At 39.9% G+C, this 21,488-nt stretch overlaps 1 protein-coding gene across 3 annotated transcripts in view; it reads right to left on the bottom strand.

Moving 5' to 3' along the window:
* Positions 1 to 21,488, bottom strand: part of LOC124118346 (protein O-mannosyl-transferase TMTC2-like) — a 475,717-nt gene that overhangs the window by 221,355 nt on the left and 232,874 nt on the right. The gene's annotated exons all lie outside the window — the stretch shown is intronic.

A 21,488-nucleotide genomic window follows, 5' to 3' on the forward strand; every position in this document is an offset into this window, starting at 1 on the left:
GCACTCCAACCAAGCCCAGAAATTCCAGTCTAGTTCAGCAACAGATGTTTGTTTTTTTTCAAATACAAAGTTTTTGAAATTTCACTGTAGTTCAGTCCCATCACTGACTTTGTCCCAATTCCAAAACACTCCAACACTATTAACGAGCACTTTGCACATTTTCATGCTTAACGAAACATGTATCAAGAACCTTTTGAAATTCAACTGGTGATAGTAAGCTAACTTCACTAAATACAGATCCTATATATAGATTGATTGCATTATGTAAATCACAAAGAAAAGTGAAGGTATATTCTATTATGACGTCATTTCTGGAGATCTGAACATGCACTCGCAATTTTTATAAAAAAAATTTTTAAAAATTGTTATTCATTTCAATATATGATGCTATATATTTTCACATAAAATAACACGGTACGTAATATTATAGTTATTAGGTGTAGGTTACATATACTCACACGCAAAAGAAACGCAAGTGGTTTTAAGCAAATAGGTAACAAACACAAAACCATTAATTGATACAAGTTTTAGCATGTAGTGAAGCCTTATGGTGTTATCAATTTTTTTGGTTGCATTTTGGAAGCCCCGAGTAAAAATGCAACATAAAAAACGAATCGCCAAAACGCACCATTTCAATGAATATGTGGGTATCATGCACCCATTTCTCGCAAAATCGAAAATGCACGAACTGTCACGAACTGTAGTGGGTATAAAACTGTGGCCGATTCTTGGACCTACCACTCCTTGGTCAACAATGCCATGCCTAACTCAAATTCAGAGAAACCAGGCTATCGGACGTTTGGAAGCTGGAGAGTCTGCCCGTCATTTCAACGTTAACATAACCACAATTTACGGTCTCCTGCATCGATACAACACTACACAGACCACAGATGACCTTCCTCGGAGCCATCATCCTAGGGTCACCACACCTCGACAAGATCGGCAGATTACCTGTCAACACCAGCGACATCCGTTCCCTAAGTGAAAGTGCTCGACAGACCATAGGAACACATAATCGACACATTAGCCGGGACACTGTGATCTGACGTCTCCGTTCCAACAATCTCAGATGTCGCAGACCAGCAGGTCGTCCTGTTCTCCAACCACGGCATCGACAAGCACGACTTCAGTGGCCACAGGGTCATCGCAACTGGCGTCATTGTGAGTGGAGGCATGTCATCTTCTCTGATGAAAGTCGCTTTTGTGTCTCCCATGCAGACAGAAAAGTCAGAATTTGGCGGCGTCGAGGTGATCGTTTCGCTGACAGAAACGTTGTGGAAAGGGATCCATGGGGTGGACCTAGCGTCATGATATGGGCAGGGATTGGACTTAATGCGAGACTTGGACCCATGTGCTTTCTGAATGTTGGTCAAGGTCGGGGACATGGGGTCACTGCTCAGCGGTATATCGACCAAGTGATCAGACCACACGTTGTTCCATTTTTTGCACAACATCAACACATTTTCCAGCAGGACAACGCTCATCCTCATGTTGCCAGAGCTACCATGGCCTTTGTGCAACAACACAGCATCCGTGTTCTACAGTGGCCAGCCCTCAGCCCTGATCTGAACCCCATCGAACACTTGTGGGATGAGGTTCAAAGGCGTCTGTACAATGTGCACCCTGTCCATACAACTGCCAATGAACTAGGCACAGCTGCTCTGGATGTGTGCAGGAGGATCCCTAGGGCCATCACAAATCGTCTGATCCACTCCGTGTACAGGAGATGTGTGGCAGTGATCAATGCTAATGGTGGTCACATCAGGTATTGATTGACATTTTGGGTATTGACCCGAAACTGTGTAAGCCCTTAACATTTGAATTTTTTTTTATGTCATCTGCCTTTTAATCCATTAAACTGTCTTCAGTCAAATTTTTGTCAATCTTGCCCTATTAGTATTTCTTGTCTTTACTGTTGAAAATAAATAACATGTATACTGCATACTCGACTTGCGTGTCTTTTGCGTGTGAGTATATATATGTATACAGCGGATAGCAAATTATCGTTGGCTAGTCTTTATACAATTAATTTCTATTGGTGAAATAAGTCTTCATAAAGTTTTCAAGTGACAATTTGGTTTTCTTACTGGTAAAGTCCTAGATATTTTTTATAATCGCATACTTATCCTCGTTACTGCTTAATGCATATACTGCTTGTTCTTGACAGAGATAGAGAGCTGTACGAGGTCTTGTTGAACAGGAGTGCTCTGAGAGCACAACATCCCCCGTATGAATTTTTTTAACAAGTTTATATTTTCTTTGTATTTTATGAAATAACAACAGTAGATGGCACTGCATTTGAAACAAATTGTCAAGAACATTTTGTTGGGAGGCATCAAGCCAAGCATTACCAATTAGCAATTAGCATTTGACAATGTTGAAAGGAAATAAATTGACATGAAAATATCATATAGCCATCTACAGTAAGATTCATTAACAGGCTTAATGTTTTATGGAACATAAACAATCAGATGCAATATAACTCTTTTGAAACTGATAGCAATGGAATATCATTGTCATATGTTTATTAACAACATACATGCATCCAATGTATTGTTTCGAAAAAATTATCTGGATTTCACAGAATCTTTCAGTTGACAAAAATGAGGATCATAAACCAGGGTAGTAACTCTGTTAAAATAAATCAAATTAATAACGACAGCGATATTTGTATCAATAACACATGTTGTGTGTAGAGCGGCATGTGTTTAGAGCGACAGGGATATTCCCTGAAAAATGTAGGAGTTGATATCACAAAAACAGTACCCTCTCTCACAGTTGTGCAAATCGAGCATCATAAACCAAGGGCAGTAACTCTCAACATGAAGAGAAATGAAACGAGATTGTGATATGGATATATTAAACATGTGCACATTTTAACTGTAGGAGGAGTTGATTTCACAAGCTTAGTGCCCTCTCTCACAATTAGGCAAATAAAACTCCGTAAAACGGGCGGTAACTCTTGTCAAAATTTGTCGAAATGAAACGGGACTGCGATATGAGTATCATCAACATGTCGACATCTTGTGTGAAGTGTGTCAGGGATATTCTCTAAAAGCTGAAGGAGGAGTTGATTTCACAAGCTTAGTACCTCTCTCACAATTAGGCAAATGAAGCTCTGTAAAACAGGGGCAGTAACTCTGTCAAAATTAATCGAAATGAAACGGGACTTGATATGCGTATCATCAACATGTCGATATCTTGTGTGTAGAGTTTCAGGGATATTCTCTGGAAACTGTAGGAGGAGTTGATTTCAAAAGCTTAGTACCCTCTGTGGGACGGACAGATGGACGGACGGACAGAGAGACGGACAGATGGACGGACTGACTGCGCCATGACATAATCCCCCTTCAGCTATTCTGGCCGGGCGGGGGATAAAAAGGGCAGTCAGTTAACCTAGTGGTTAAAGTGTTTGCTCGTCATGCGATGACCCGGGTTCAATTCCCGACGTGGGTAAAATGTGTAAGGCCCATTTCTGGTGTCCCCCGCCTTGATATTGCTGGAATATTGCTAAAAGCGGCGTAAAACCATACTCACTCACTCACTTGTTGAAAAAGAAGTTGTTCCAACTAGCTGAGTGACTAACCCTATCTATCACACAACTCCCATGTGACTACGGAAGTGTTGACGTCAGTGATCAGCACATTACTGCTAAAAACAAAGCATCTGAAGACATCGTGGGGAGGCAGCTCTGCAATGGGTGGGCCACTAGATTTTTTAACTTATCCTGCATTACATCTTAATGCATCTTAATGCATCCAATGGTATGACTGAAGGCATACTTTCAGAAGTCATCTTCAATTAAGTTCTCCAAACCAATCAGCAATAGCAATGGCTGGCATCGAGTGACCATTCCTGTTGACAGGGAGGGAGAAAGTTAGGTATGCATGAAATCAAGGTATTGATACTGTTAACAACGCGTTGGTCTGACGTTGATTTCTTTTTTCCTTCCTCTCAATCTCTCTGGACCAAGGCTTATATAGCCAAGGTCACCTGACATTTAGTAAGTAATAAATATAAACAGTAATTCATCAGTGACATACATGCACATCTCGTTCAGGATGGCAGACGGTCGATGTACACAAAAATGAGGATTAACAATTAGGATTAGCATCTTATAAATAACAGCAAAAAAGTGTTTCAAGGCATATAGATGTCATGGCTCCAGGGCAATGAGCCTTTGCAATTAAATGTTCTTCAGAAAATGGGTGTCGTAAATCAGTAACTATGACAGTCACGAAAGTTAAATGAAATTAAAGTCCAGAAATGATGTACTGAGTGTGGGGATTTGTATTTGGTGCCACCTATCCCCAGGTAGAGAGGACCTCTCGGCTGGTTTGGAATAGGTCACGGATCAATTGGAGATTAAATGAAGATGTAAGTTCCAATTTCCGCACATTGATGATCCATCCTAGTTGTGTGAAGTCCCTCTGACAGATGAGCGTGGCTCAGTCCTGATGGTTCAGACACAGCCATGCCTGTGATGATCATGAGTAAGTGATGAATAATCCAAGGCGTGTAATTCAGAAACTCCACAAGCCGTTACCATGGCAAGGAGGAAGGCCTCTTTTTGTGATTATTTCAGCAAGGTGGCATTAGAAAGAGGGTCAAAGGAATCCATAAGAAGTGCCGACAAGTTCCATTTAGGGAAAATCCAAGGAGTCAAAACATCCTCAAGTAGAAAGGATCCATGAGCCTGTTGAGAATGGGATGATTGCCAATAGAGAGTCTGTCATGCTGAAGGATTGAGTGAAGCGCAGAATGATAACCCTCCATTGTGCCACTATCAGGATGGTAACTGGATCATCAACTATTTCTCATCATCATCTCCAGTGGACAAAGTTATCCCATCGGTTGTCATATATGGAGGAGAAAGAAGGTCTCAATGACTTAGCTTAAGACACAGCTGAAGAGGCAGATTGAGAGAAGCCGGAAGCTTTCATCATCTGTGTGATAAGTTTCAGGGGGCGAGATGAAGATTTGAGAGATTCTGAAAAAAGATGACTGGGTTGGCGTAGAAGATTGCTGTGGAGAGGAAGTGGAATTTGGTCTTCCATCAGTAATGGTAGAAGTTGAGGGAACCAGGTTCTGCTTGGCCAAACGGGAACGATCAGAATGACCAAACAATCTGTGACTTCCAGTATCCGAAAGAACCTTGTCCAGGAGGGACCAAGGATGGAAAGCACACCAAATGATACCTATCCAGTCCATCGAGAGAGAGTCGACTTGGTGAGCCTTTGAATCCAGTACCGGACTGGCGTACACTGGTAGCTGATTGTTGTTCAGGTAATTGGCAAAAAGTACTAGATGGGGAGTGTTCCATCATGACTTGCTCCACGAGAAGACTTCTGGGTGAAGATCCATTCCTTTGTTATAACTCATCCCCAGTGGGAAAGGCTGTCCGCCAGTATGTTGAACTTCCAGGGTATATGCCTCGCTTCCATCCTGCAGTTGATGGAGTCTGCCAAGGCAAACAATGGTGTAGTTTTTGTTATGAGGGAGATGTAATTGGTTCTGCCTTGTTTCTGTAATTAAGCCACGACCATGGTGTTGTCAGTGGCTATGAGGACCGAGGAGCAAGAGAGTAGGAGTGTCTGAGAGCATAATATATAACTTATATTTCCCTGCAGTTGGATCATGAGATCGTCCATGTGGGCTCCCCATCCTGAGTCAGAGGTGTCTGTGAACAGGTGATGTTCCGGGGACAGCAAAACTAGAGGGATGCCCATCATCACGTGATCCCTGTGAGTCCACCAAAGTAATACCTGTAACAATTCAGGGGGTATCTGAATTAGAGAGTCCAAGGCTAGGGAACAAAGTATGTTGATTGAGCTCTGGAGGGGGCAACATCGTAAACTTACCCTGAAGGTCATGTCTTGGAGTGATGTCAAGTTTCCCAGTGGAGACATCCACCTACAAATGAGCCAAGAGGGCCAAGATGAGATCATGTGTATCATCATCAGAGCCTTGACAAGGCGATGTTCCCGTGAGTAGAGACACCTCTTGTGGGGTTGGAATCAGGCCCCAATGTATATGATGTATAACAAGTTCAATCAGGAAGATCATATTCTGGAGGAGTTGGCCTTTGTCTTGGTCCGCTGTCCAGATACCCTTGAAGATGTACTAGATGTAGATTGGCGAAGCTGATGATGGGAGCCGTAATCCTGGTGAAGGTGATGTGGTGAAATGAGGTGTAACATCGCGAACCAAGATTATTGCACTAATATAGTGACGTGCCTGCACGTATGTAAGTGTGTGTGTGGCTGCTTGTACAAGTCCAGATTTTATAATGCTAGCCCACTGAGACAAAATGACCCAGTTTCACATGAATACCGTATACTGACTCCAAGCCAACTAGTCCTTGTTTTCGCCCCTTTTTGCCAGGTTTAAGGCAGGGTAAAAACAAGTACAATCTTTCAGTATGACACAGTTGGGGAACAAACCCAGGACCTTCCACTCTCGGGGAGGATGCACGACCACTAGAACACAGAGTCGGCCTAATCGTGGTGAAGAGCCAAGGGACTATTGAGATTCCAAATGGCAGGACACTGAACTCATAACGTTTCCCTTTGACAGCAAAACGGAACTATTTCCATGACGACTGATGGATGTGGACATGGAGACACACATCTTGGACATCGAGGCTAATGAGCCAATCTCCTGTCCTGAGTGTCGAACGTAATTTCCTTACCGATTCCATCTGGAATTTTGGAGGAGGTGCCAGAAACAATTTGTTTTGGACTTTCAGATTGATAATTAGTTGATGAACTTGGAAATGCAGCTTGTACAAATGAGTAACCAGGTTGAGGATCCAGAGGTCGGACGTGATATGTTTTGGGGCGTAAAACGACAAATGTCCTCCCACTGGACCCACTGGACCCGAAGATCATAATATGTAAACAAAGCCAGATCGATAGGGTCGGGAATGGCGTAATGAACGAAGGTAGTCATTGTCGGTTGCACCCTCGTCCGGCAGATTTGAATCCTTTTCTACCAGAACTATGATGTCTGATTGATAAAAAGAGTCAGCTGGCCGTTGGGATCTGTCAGGGTGAAAAGAGTTGGCTGGCCGTTGGGATCTGTCAGGGTAAAAAGAGTCGGCTGGCCGTTGGGATCTGTCAGGGTGAAAAGAGTTGGCTGGCCACTGGGATTTGTCAGGTTGATGGTTAGGGTGAAAAGAATCCTTTTAATTTATGCACTAATCAATAAAAAGACTTGTGGCAGAGATCTTTAATATAGGATGCTGGTAAAGACATCTTGGTGTTGGGTGTTCGTTCCAACTTAAGGAAATCATCATCGAGAACTGGAGGATCGGGAAAGAGGCTGTCATGGGTCTGATATAATCTCAATTTAAGATTAGATAAGGGAAATTGCTCATCCAATTTCAATTCTGTAGATTCTCTGGAGCCTGTTTGATTACCAGATGTGCATAGCTAGGCCAAGGCAAAGTCTCATGAACATGTAGTGATGTAGGAGGGGTGTGGCAGCCCACATACTCCGGCATTTAGTCTGTTCCAATTCGGGTTGTTCTGTGAGTATCAAGTGATTAATTTCCTCAATAAGGTCCACAAAAGTATGGCCTGGGACATAATCACGATGAGGTGAGTCCGAAGATTGAGAATAAACATCGTCTTGAACATCAGCACCTGAGTGTGACAGGGTATGAGAAACTCCCAGGAGTTCCATTGACTTGTGAATAGTATCCATGGTGACGTAGGTCTCCAATAGGCTTCCGTGGTCAGATGATGGGGTCCATGATTCAGCAATGAACTGCGTACCTGGAGCAGGAGAAATGTAATGCTGAACAGGACTTGAATGGGTACCTTGGTCAGCTGTAGATCCATAAGGGTCGTCAAAGGCAGCAAAGGTATCACAACTGCATACGGACGGTGCTGGTCGTGTATGTGAATCCTGTGCGGGGTTGTTCACTGCAGCTGAGAAGTCCATGCGGGAGCTGCATGGGAGGCCCATAATGATTAACGGCATGAGGCATGAACTGTCTGTGCATGGACCGGATGAATTATAGGCAGATTTCACAGTAGAGGGCTGGTGTCCTGCGGAGTCAGTGCGCGAGCCGAGAGATTATTTTAACAATCCTGTGGACTTAGATGTCTCCTGATCGAACAGTATTGGCACCTGCTGGTCCTTGAGCATCATGTGATAAGCAGGAAGGTCAGGACTCACAGTGGGGTAAAGCATGAGAGCTACTATCTAACTGAAGTTGTGATAATCATCTGGAGGCTGTGCAGCAAGGTAAGAATGTCGTGGCTCGGCAGGAATCAGATCCCAATGAGGCCTCTTGGTGGGGGATTTCTTCTGAGCCAATTCTGTCTAAGATCGTATTATTTGTTTCACTTCCAAGGACAATGCTGACGGATGTGAATCTAACAAGGCCGACTTCTATGTGGAGAAAAGATGCTCCAGGAGGCTAATATTAAAACTCGAGGTAGAGTCGGGTTGAGCCGGTATCTTGGGGTTAGAAGGCCAAGTCGAAGAGGTGGTGAGAGGTGCAGACGAAAGGGAAGATACAGCAGTCAAAACTTCAATAGACTTCTTGGTGACTTCCAACAAGTGGAATGAGGGTCACTAGGCTGTCACAATGAAACGTCTACACTTTGTGCAGTTGGAAGGAGAGCTTGTCAACACAATGGTAAACATGCATGAACACACTCAAATAGTAATACTCATGTGAATAACCGGCTCTTACGAATGATAATTTCATTGTTAGAGACAAGATCCTGATAGGACATGTGTCCTTTAGCACACACACAGAAAGAAAGTGACTCCCCCCCTGCCCCCTTGCACACAGGAAAGCTGTAAGTGCTATTAAGAGAAAAATTAATCATGTGCAGATGACAGTGAAAAGAACTTCTGTTGAAAATCAGAAATGTTAGTTACAGTTTGATTGCAGCCAAAATACAGGATTCGTGGGAATGATATAAAAGAGGTAGAGGATTTGTAAGAATTATGCAACTTTATGGATAACAACTTCTGGTTTCTTGCACTCTGCAACATTTGGATGTAGCTTCTTATACCGTTATCAAGCCCGAGTGACTACAACCCCAAGCGATATACAGTGACATCTGTCCAAATCGGACTCTGTCAAGTTTGGATTTTGGTGAAAACTGGACTTTTTCTCCTGACCCCTCAGTACCTTAATAAATCATCATTTCTCAAACTGACCTACAACACCATAGTTCAGACTTTTAACACTTAATGATCAATTGTTCCCAGTTACGAAGACACTCCAAGTTACGTGGAAGGCCAATCAGAAGGCTAAGATGAATTCCCAGCTTTTTTCTGATTGGCTGAAGGACTTGAACAGACAGATGCTCAGATAGAGAAGGAAAATTTTCTGTTTATAGATAATTCTCCATCTCATCCAAACATTGTATCTTGCAATGTGAAAATTGATGACTTTGCCTCCTAACTGCACCTCTGCATTACAGACACTCGATCAAGGAGTCTTTAGAGTGCTCAAAGCATGGTTACGAAAGCTGCTAATGAAATCACTTGTGTCTTAAATAGACTCAAATGGACTGTGTAAACCAAACCTTTTTAACAGTCCCAACCTTTGACCCCAATCCCATATACAGAACACAAACAGCTCTTTCCACAAATTTGTGATTGGCCAATGCGTATGAATTTACATCTTGATGTGCCCTTCGCCATTGTGATAAATATACACTTCTAGTATCATTTGTCTAAATGCGAGTCCTGCCCAGTCAGTCAGTCAGTCATCACAACATAGCTGAGTAGTCAGGGTTATTAATAGCTGAGTAGTCAGCTCGACATAGCTGAACAGCCAGTCAGCGCTATTTATAGATTAGCAGTCAGTGTTATTGTGGCAGTTACAGGTTTTTTGTTTGACGGTCAACTAACCAGTAAATCACTTAGTGTCAGTATTACTATATAGTGTATATAATACATAGTGTAGTTAGTATTAGCATTTGTCATTAGTATTATTATTAATATTAGTATTTAGTATTAGTATTTAATATTAGTATTTAATATTAGTATTTAGTATATAGTATTAGTATTAGTTTGCAGCATGGGTTTTAGGGATTTTAATGAAGATGTGATACAACACCTTTTAACTTAGTTATGCTTGGGTCAGTCACTACCCTATCAGCTCCTTTGTATCAGCCAGGGCAAATGTTCTGGTTGAGTGGTTGACCCTATTGTTTTCCTTAAGGTCAGCTTTGCATGCTTTTTAACCCTCACTTGCACCTCAGTCACTACACAGACAAGTCACTGACAGACGACAGCAATGTATGTTTCCAATTAAATACTTAAACATATATAAATCTATCTTTTCATAAATAAGATTATATATATAGGTGTACATTAAATAAGGTATTTGATATGATGTGTGTGAGATTTAGTCAATGTCTGATTCTCCTGGACAGGGTGTTGTTTGAATATGTTTTTGAGGCTATTATCATATATGTGTTAAATGTATTGTAAGTGTGTGGACATTTATGATAGTTTTAGGATGTTTAGTCATTTATTGTGTTTTATGGTAGTGCTGAATTCAGATCTGTAAATATGTATAAACAATAGCACTGATTTGATAATAATGTCCACACTATATGTATGTATAATGTAGTTCTAATGATGTATCATGTTCTGATGTATACATATCCTCTATACATGTATAAGGTAATCCTAATGAAGTATCATGTTCTCATTTTAATTGTCATAATTTACAAGATTCTTATTCAGTGTTATTGTGCATTCCAGGGTGTGAAAGAAAAGTATACCATACATACTCGTCATCTAATAAAATGAATCACACCCGTAGCCGTGTTTCGACATCATTTATCGATGCACACACATATTCTGCTACATTATTAATGGCTGATACACAATAGATCATGGATTATGTGTAGTTATTGTATAACTGAAAATTGCAATGACTGATAACCCAAACATATAAACGCAATCTCGCGGTCTTTCTGAGCTTCTGACGGTGTATAAAACTGAGAGATTGTTGGTCTCGGTATTGGGTCAAGTTTCTTTCCATAAACAAGGAAGTATTCATGCAAGGCAGATTCAACATCCTTAAACGTTTGAATTGAATGCCCCTCTTTACGCAGTTCATCATTAATGAAATCTAATCTCACTGAGTAGTATAGGTAATGATGGTTCTGGACCACTTCCACTGGAGCCAGATTTTCATATACCTTTACTGCTACTACAGGGGGCATTTTTTATGCCAAAATGATTATGAGATTCAATGATAGTCATGAGTCATATTGAAAAAAGAAACTTCAATATTAATTAATAATGAATAAAATTTACTATAGCCCACGAGGATATTGGAAAGGTGTAGGAGCAATAAAAAAATTAGCCACCACGGCTAAGGTATCTAAAGATGTGGCCAAGGATTGGTTAAAGAAACAAGCGATGTGGCAAATATATTTAACGGCACCGCGTTATATACCGAGGAAGAAGTTTGATATTTTTACAAGGAATGAAGTTCATCAGGCTGACCTCTTGTTTCTTCCCCACGATAAGGTAAAACGCAAAAAGTCTAAATACGCTTTAACCGTAGTGGATGTGGCTAGTCGATACAAAGAGGCTGAGCCATTAACCTCGAAAGATTCAACAGAGGCAGCTAATGCACTGAGTCACATATATAAACGCGGACCACTAAAATGGCCTAAGCTATTTCAAGTAGATCCCGGTAGTGAATTTATGGGATCGATAACTAAAGTGTTAACAAAACACGATGTCAAAATCAGGCGTGGTGAAAGAGAGGCCCACCGCAGTCAAGCTATCGTTGAAAGATGTAACCGGACATTAGCGGAACATTTGTTTGGCTATCAGTATGGGATCGAAATGAAATCCGAGCGATTGAGATCAACCGAATGGGTGAAACGATTATCAGCCGAATAATGAAGTAACGAGATTAAACGGGAAGAAACCATCCGATGCTATTAAAATGAAATCTGTGACTTCCGAATCTTCAGCACCGAGGAGAGGCAAAGAATGAAAACTTCCGGATAGAGTAAGGGTAAGATATTTATACCAACCTGGTGAACTCGAAGGAGGCCTACGTCGCGCAACCGATCCCATATGGTCTCTTAAGACATATAACATTAGTTGATTGGTTATGAAAGAAGGAGAGTCTATTCTTTATTATCTTCAAGATGGACCGGGTAGGGCATTTGTATGAGAAGAGTTGTTCATAGTTCCCGACGGTACGGTATTACCACCATAACCATAAGCATAGGTAGTTACACCATCATTATCAATCAATCTCTTTGTATCTAAGGGGGATAATGATGTCTTGTTCATTTTTAATCCATATATCCTATGATTGTAACTTCTTAAAGAGTTCATCTCGTGTTTGAACGTTCTACCGTTGAATAATGATTCTTTATACTGTTCGTGTTTGATATGCTTTTTTACAACATACTTCTTAACGCCCTTAGCTTTTATTATCTCTCCATTATCGGACTTTTTTATAGAATACATCTTAGGTCTTAATCCTACATACTCCGCTATAGGGGTCCCAGCACATTCATCCTTCATCTTACCTAACACCTTTTTATTTACTATGCTGTGCAGTGGATTATCTTTTGGGTAATCGCTCGTGTCGTACTTATCTATTTTTTCTGCCATATCTTTATACACATCCTCGGTTTGTGTTTCCATCAACAAAGAATCTGTATCGGTATATAACACCTCACATCTATCGCCGTATTGCTTCTTAAGTTCGTTGTAATAAAAGTCATACATTAAGTGTTTTGACAAGTCGAGAATACTCATACCGACGTACACCGGTCTGTTGAATTTTATATTACTCTTCTGCATATGCTAAGCGGCTAAGTCGTTATCGAATATCTTGCTTCTGTTAAAAGCCGGACTGGCTATAAGTTTCCTGAGTCTTTCTTCCTCATTAGATCTGACTAATTTAACATCAACACGCTTCCTTAGATTCTCCATAGTTTTACCAAATACTGAGTTATTCATGAGCTTATACAGATTCTTTTCGAAATCGCTGGTAGCTATCTTTCTTAAATCTGTGTTCAACCTTACATAGGGCTCCATCCAAGGGCTTTGATCAAACTTTAGACACTGTGTATTTTCTTTAGTTTCATACCTAACGATAGATGTAACTGGAGATTTCTGTAGTGAACTATATATTTTGTCTTATCCATCAAATTTGGTACGAGTTTTTCTACGTTAGCTAACCTACTATTACCCATCAAGGAGCGTTGATATTCCGACATCCAATCTTTATTAACCATTAATCTTTCGGGAGCTAGCGGATAACTGTTATGGTCTTTATGTAACGAACTTGGATATTCCAAGTCAACTTCTAGTATGTACCCTTTATTCGCATCATTCACATCTTTCTAATCGACCCATTCAAAACCACCCGTGGGTAAAGGTTGACTCATAGCCCATCCGTACAAATTGTTAGCGTAGAGATATAATATGTGCGTGTCGGGTTTACTCGGATCGTATCCTTCCACTAATTTATTATTAGCCTTAGAATACCTTTTCGCTGCCATCGATATACCAACTCTTAATCCTTTCTCAATAAACAAGTGCATATCGTAATCTGTGAGTAATTTTAGTTCTACGCCGGTCTTCTTCAACAATGCATCCCACGATAGTCCGGGACTGGAATAGTACCATGCCGAGTCCAAGCCGTATTGTTTTAAACATGTCTTTCTAAATATCTCAAATATATCGGCGAGTAACAGTACATCGGTTTTTAAGTACAGATCGTGATAATCGCCTAAATTCTTACAACCTAATTTATCCCAGACCGTCAGAGCGTGTTCATAATCGGCATCTGTTATTTTAGATTCTGTTAAGTTACTTTAGAATGATTCAAGGGGTGGTAATTCAGTTTCTTCGAATCTAGACCAATCATCCATATATTCGTAAGGATATACACCTTTTCTCAGCAACAAATGACGAGTTATCTTATCGGTATATTTATTTGTTATCGCAAAGTCATCGGGATTGTTCGCATTAGCCAAATTGTCCAGGGAAGATAACAGAAAGTGTACGGAGTCTATGAATCTAAGCCCATTACTTTGCTTTATTCTAGATTTCCCATCCTTGTCCCTATAATGTATAGGTTTAGTCAACGAGAACAATATGTATTTTTCCATATTATTAGGAATGCATGTTAAACCGCCGTCGGTCTTAGAGATAGCTTGCATAATGAGATGTGAATCGTATCCCCTAAGGTTATGAAACAAAACGGGGATGGGTATTGTTTGAGAATTCATTTTTAGTTTCAAGTTACACTCGTTATGCGCCGCTCCCCGATAATTACCCGTGACGTGACAATGATCTCTTACGGAATCCCCATCCAGGGGTTTATTACAAACATGACAACTAGTTGACTTCTTCCAAGCCCTCCAATCATCCCTCATCATACACATGGGTTTCTTACACGATAATTTTTCCCTGATTATTCTCTCTTCATTTTGTAGATATTCTAGGAACTTTCCCGCTGCATCGGGACCTCTGTAAATCACGGGAGTGTTTGTTTTCCCATCATACCTTACAACTATATATCCAAACCCACAAGGAATATGTTCTTGAGTTTTGTACGTAAAACTATCTTGATTGCTACGGTTGGTATTTTCTATGGGTTTGATAAGCGCTTCGAAGTCGGCGTAAATTCATACGGTACTGGCATTTGATTACAATAATGTTCAAATTTTAATATATTTTTTCCCTCTTTAGGCATATCGATCCTGATAGCGGTCTCTCCAACACCTCTACAGTCTTCTTTATGCGCTTCTAGTAGATCTTGTCTGCTGTACCCATGTAGGCATCTTTCGCAGAAATATTTCTTTCTAGCATGTTTTGTTTGATCGTATACTAGCCTGTTAAAACTCTTTATCCAAAAATGATATTTTCCTTCTTTTTCGATCAGAAATGAATTGATTCTGGGGATATGTCCCGGGGCAGAGCTTATCCTGTGTACAACAATTCCTTTAGAATGTCCAAAAACATTTATAGCTAAATTATTTTGCTGTTCCACCTTATCAATTTGTGATATTGGTGTAGGTTCGTCTATACCATCGAAGTTGAGTCCATCGTTTTGGTCTATCCGGATGCTTGTCTACGGGAAACAATGCAGATCTTATCATCATTCTTAAACAGTCATCGGATTTATTTTTTACGTTAATTATGGGTTTTTTCTTCTTATAATACGGGGGTAAATCTATATAAGAACCACCTTGAAGGGCATATAATTTGCTATATCTAAATATAAACTATCAATTTTATCCACACCCCAATCCGAACCTCTATTAGTCCAGCGTTCTAAAGTTTCCTGTATCCTCTGAATTGATGTTTCTAATGATGCGTTTATAGTATCGGATTCGGTTATAACTTCTTGATTGCTACGGAAATATGGTTTGGTATATTCGGTGCTATCGTCTGTGTTACTTTTACTCAATAACATTTTAATCGTCAGCTGGTATTTTATACTATGTAAATCATCTAACTCCTCGTTAATTTTACTTGATATGATGGGCTTAATATCGTTAACATCCATGTTGGAATTAATATCCATCTTCCAACCTCTTAGATATTTACCAACGCCGGCGGATATGGGTACAAATATTAATTCTTGTTGTTGTTGATTATTATCAACATCATCATTATCATCATCATTAGGTTGAATATCAACATCAACATCATTAGGTTGATTATTTTCTAGTAAAGCAATCAATTCATCTCTTCTCATTAGAGAATAACCTCTCAGGGAACTCAAAGTTCAAGCGAGAAACAGTAACTCTCAGCCCACTGTTTCTCGCTTGAGCTTTGAGTTCCCTAACAGTCTGGTGTTTGTTGTATTCCAAACCGAGTAAGGTAAACAATTCAGCTTTTCTCATTCGAGAATATCCACGTAGACCACTGTGCTTTGCCATAGCCTTCAACTCTCTGACAAAAACCATTGTGGTTGAATGGTATATGCAAAATGAGACAAATGTCTAATTGGTTGTTTTTCATATATCTAAATTCGCATTCCCAACCTATTCCTCTCATTGATGTAATCTCTCCTCCTAGCATAAACAATCTGGTTCCTGACCCTATCAGCACCGTGTTCCTTACATAAACAATAACGACCTTTGACCCCTATCCTGCATACAGAACACGTATAGTTTATGTTTCCGCGCCTGATGTAATAATTGTGTATGCCGCATTAAATTTCAACACAGCGTCGGTTACATAGTTTTTTTACCCGTGAGTGTAAATCTGCAATGATTCATGGTTTATACACCTATCATATCATTTGTCTAAATGCAAATCACATCTACACTGGTGAGTCAGTCAGCCAACGCTATTTATAGATTAGCTGCCACTAACTATGTTTATGTTTATGTTTATGTTTATGTTTATGTTTACCAACCGCTTCCTGGTGCTTCGTTATCTGTATAGTAACACCCTCGTTGGCATTTTCTATTCTCCGCCCACTGCCGTGTAGTTGGTCATCATCTGTGGTTTGCATGTCGAGCCATAGTGCATACTTTGTGGAAAGGAATTCAGCCATCGATACATCCCCAATAGAGAGATCTTTCACGACCGCGTTAACTTCTGGGCTTCGCTTTATAGAAGGGAGTTTTTTAATCTCATCCCACTGTTGATATGCTCGCATGCCTTGACTATATAGTTGATTAGGCATGCCCTCGATAGTCAATTCTACTTTTGTAATCTTGGGGTTGTAGAACTTCTCGGTATCTCTTGCAAATGCTTCCGAGGGGTCCTCGAAAATATTAAAATACCCATCAACTATGAAGCGGGGACGTATAGATTGATATTCCACGTCGTATCTTTTTTGTTCCTGGTGATCTTTCGATGCCGAAGCACGCGATCGTACAAAATGGCTGAACTTCTGGTTACGAATTTGTCTGGTTAATTCAGGATCTGTTATCATATCGTACTCCAGTGAGATATTGCCAATAGAATAGCTAGTGGGATCTTCAGTAGCTTTGATTACTCTGCTGTAGTCATTAAAAGTGAGTTCGTATTTAACCTATCGCCTAGGGATGCTTGATAAAAGGGCATGTGACTATCTAGTAATTCAAAGTCTAGCGGAATATAGAATCGGTTACCTAATGCATCAGCAACAGCCTTATCTCCTACGACGGTTTTATCGCCACTATCAGCACCTACACGAAGTCTCAATGTGTTCTGTTTAAAAATACCTTGTTACTGTAAGTTTTCCCATTATTTAGACGTTCTCCAGACATCCATGTAATAGAAATATACATCGCTGTCGTCAATACTCAAAACTTCATTGCCGCTAATTTGAATCGCAATTTTCTTAATAATCGCACAACCTAGGTTCTGAACGAGCTCTCTGCTAGCGTCGGTAGAATTCAAACTAATGGTAAATGATAGTCGTGCAGTTCCTGGAACTAACACATCGTGTGCGCCGAGATTAGGAAAGCGAACCAGAAGAGTTTGATTCTGATCAATGGTACTCGGGTTATTAGTTATAGTTACAGACTGACAAATTGCTTTGACTCCTAATGGATCCCGAGGTCTCGTTGTGGATTTAACTTGCCTCCGTATTGCGAAGACATTGTTATTTTGAAATTATGTAACCTTATGTTTAATATAAAAATAGATGATTTTAATCTAGATAACTTAACTGATACTAGTACAATCGAAGAGGGTACTCATGAAACCAACTTTATGAATCTTAACGATGAACTTTTACAATCAACCGTAAATGATTATTACGATGCCTTAAAAGAAAGCCCAATAGGTCGTGACTATTCAAAGTTTATGATAGATAGTAAAGGAATATTGAGACTGCGTGGCTCTCCGGATATTGATCTTATGAATTCTCGTACTCGTAAGCCCCTAGCTTTGTCTACGATAGCCAGTAAACACAGCATCAACACTGTTCGTACAGAATCAGGTTTTGTAGACTACTCACGAGAAAAACTTTCTGCGAAGACTACTAAGGTTCTTAAGACTGTGCATGCTGAACTCGGTACCATAGATAAAGATAATTTGGAAGAAAGCTCGAAGCTGGCCTCAGACGGACTCGGAGAAATCTTGGATACCTACTACGATAATTCCACGTTATAGGTACCATACTCGGAGTACAGTATTAGGGAATTACGAGGTCTTGACAAGGCTATGCAAACAATGCAGGGAGAACTCATCAATAATATAGCCAAGCTATCTGAACATTTTAAAGCATTAGGAGAAGCACTGGGAAAGCTGGCTGGGAAAGCCGCATCTGCACTTCCCGGTATAATAGGGAGTATACTTTTCCTGGCTCTTGAATTTATTAGCAAAGACCACCACTTGGCTTAGTCAAAACTTGTGGGCACTGATCGTAGCAATTGCAGAGCTGTTGTACTTATCCGTTAAATACTATTTATCCAAAACAGTTCATTACGAACTATTTATCCAAATCATGAGTAAACCAGCCGCTACTCCACCTACTATAAGCGCTGTTTTTTCATCGATATGTTGTTGATTTTTAGCGGCAATATGTGGTTGTGCGTCAGTAGATGTGTTAGTAGATGGCTGTTGTGGTGACTGTGGTTTGGCTATTCCCGTTTCGCCTGTGTTTGTTTGCGTTATTAATTCGGTGTTAATATCTGAATTTATACCTGGCTTTTGTTGAACGGAAGCAATAACAATTTTAATTTTATAACCTATCACTTGACCGATCTTAAGTTCCATATTACTCGGAGACATGTATAGTCCTGGCGCATAAACATAGTCTACTTTGAAGATGGTATGTCAACTGGTGAATTAATAGCATCCTCTACATTTGCAACAAACTGTTTTTGTGCATCGAGTGCCATCTCAGAACCAATTATTCCCGTTCGTGTTTGCGATTGTGCACCAAGAATTTCCCATACATAAGTTCTTATTGATTCATTAACTCTTACAACTCCCGGGTTAGTAAAATTATTTCTGTTTTATCATTAAGAAATCCATTCCAAGCGTTTGCGGTATCGTTCAGTTGTACAAATTTTGTAACAATATAAACAAGAGTGCTCTCAGAGCATAACATCCCCTGCATGAGTTTTTTTAATGAGTTTATATTTTCTTTGTATTTTATGAAATAACAACAGTAGATGGCACTGCATTTAAAACAAATTGTGCAGAACATTTTGTTGGGAGTAATCCAGGCAGAATGCTAATGCCATAAGGATGTAGGTCACCAACAAAAGCCTTATACAAGGAAACTAACTATAGTTATAGTTATAGTTAGGTATTGTGATATTCTCTGGAAACTGGAGGAGGAGTAGATTTCTTGAAGCTCCGTAAAACAGGGGCAGTAACTCTGTCAAAATGAGTTGAAATGAAACGGGACTGCGATATGCGTATCATCAACATGTAGACATCTTGTGTGTAGAGTGTCAGGGATATTCTCTGGAAACTGTAGGAGGAGTGGATTTCACAAGCTTAGTATCCTCTCTCACAATTAGGCAAATTAAGTTCCGTAAAAAAAGGGGCAGACTTATTATTGTCAAAATTAGTCGAAATGAAACGGGACTGCGATATGCATATCATCAACATGTCCACATCTTGTGTGTAGAGTTTCAGGGATATTCTCTGGAAACTGTAGGAGGAGTTGATTTCACAAGCTTAGTACCCTCTGTGGGACGGACGGACGGACAGACAGACGGACGGACTGCACCATGACATAATCCCCCTTCGGCCATTCTGGCCCAGCGGGGGATAATTAATCCACTCTTAAAACTCATAATATCTCCTCTCCAATCGTTACTCGAAAGTTCCCAGTCTTTATAAAAATTATCGATTTTAGAAAAAAATCATACATTCTTATGTAAAGTTTGCTCGTTTGCAACAACTTAAACGCATTAAACAGACCTTTGTTAACTTCTTTAAATAAATCATTGCCTTCTTCTTTGACGGTTATTTTCCCTGTGTAAGGAACACCTAAACCATGGTTAATTCCTTTAATACGCCAATCTTTACTCGTAGAAACATTAAATTCATTACAAATACGTTTGAAGGCCCTCTTATCGTATGGATTATTTGATGCATTCCATGCTCGATTCTGCGGTAATGGTGCACTAATTTCTTTAAGAATATGTCTAATGTGATAGTACACGTGAAATGATAAAACAGACTTATTTAGTTCAAATCCTGGGGCATAAAGAGATACACCACATCCTGTTGTGGCACAGCATACGACAAAGTTTAACTGGTTCTGCCAAAATTGCACTGGATTGCGGAACCAATCGTGCACCATATGAGGATTTTATCGCTAGTTGCCGTGACCCTGTATTTTTCAAAGATATCAGGGAATTTAACAAAAAAATTAGCACCAGAGGCACTTACTAAAATCGACTGATTAGTAATGTAAGTTGATTTCATATTTAAGTTATGATATAGTATCTTTGTATATTTAATATGTATGTTACACTCCTGGAAATAACAAATGGTCAGTCTATTCAACTGCTTCATACTATCGATAACTCGGCTGGTCAACTTGAAGTCACTCTATGCGATGTAACGTATCACCCGCGGTGGACCAATATAAGTGCTGCGAGACATAATACTCAGGTACTAGGTGGATTAGATGATGGTGATTACATAATACCTGATTGGTATTACAGCATATGCTCACTCAATGATGAATTTTTTAGGCCTTTGGGATTTAGTCTCACACAAAATGAGTCGAATGGGATGCTGATTTTAAACTCTGAAGAAAAGTGTTTAATGCTTACCCTGAACGTAGCAGATACACTTGGAAACCCAGGTCATATGTTATTGAGTTGTCCGGCAGTAAAAAATGTCAGTTTATATTTGGTTACTGAATTCGATGATATAAAACAGAACTTGAGTGCAATACATAATCCTTCTATGCTTATTTTTGAAGTCTTGTTTGGGGATGCATCAGAAGATGCCTTTGAGTTATTACCAGGTCTATGAATCAAATGGCTCAAGCAACATGAGCGTCGACGTTGTAGTATTATTTATGTAGGAGCATCACCCGTTGCAACCCTTGAGGGAGTCCAAATTATTAAAGGTGATAGCATTTCTCTTACTAAGATATTTATGCCGTATAATATACATTTAATAAGGTTGATGTATACTCTCAAAACATTTAAGCAAGACCAATTAAAGACTATTATATGATATAATAATATACACTATGACTTTATATCCTGCGCTCGATGAAGCATCTGAAAAGATGGATAGTGTTGATGGATTTCAATTACATCAAATAAGCGACATAAAACATCGAATAGAGAAGGAGATGGAGTTTAGATTTGGATTGTATAAAAAGTAACGCAGAGCTGTGAATGCTCTCGATGGAGTTGACACCGCGCTTGTAACAGCTGGCATGGGACTCGGTGTAGCCGGTGTTTATTATCAACTATAATCGCTGCGCCTATCATACTTGGCATGGAAATAGCAGCTGGAGTCTCAGGACTGGCAGGAATAGCGATAAAATTCATTTCTTGTAAGTTGCAAAAGAAAGCATTAAAACA

This window comes from Haliotis rufescens, unplaced genomic scaffold (genome assembly GCF_023055435.1).
Source record: "Haliotis rufescens isolate VD_foot unplaced genomic scaffold, xgHalRufe1.0.p SCAF_5, whole genome shotgun sequence".
Lineage (NCBI taxonomy): Eukaryota > Metazoa > Mollusca > Gastropoda > Lepetellida > Haliotidae > Haliotis > Haliotis rufescens.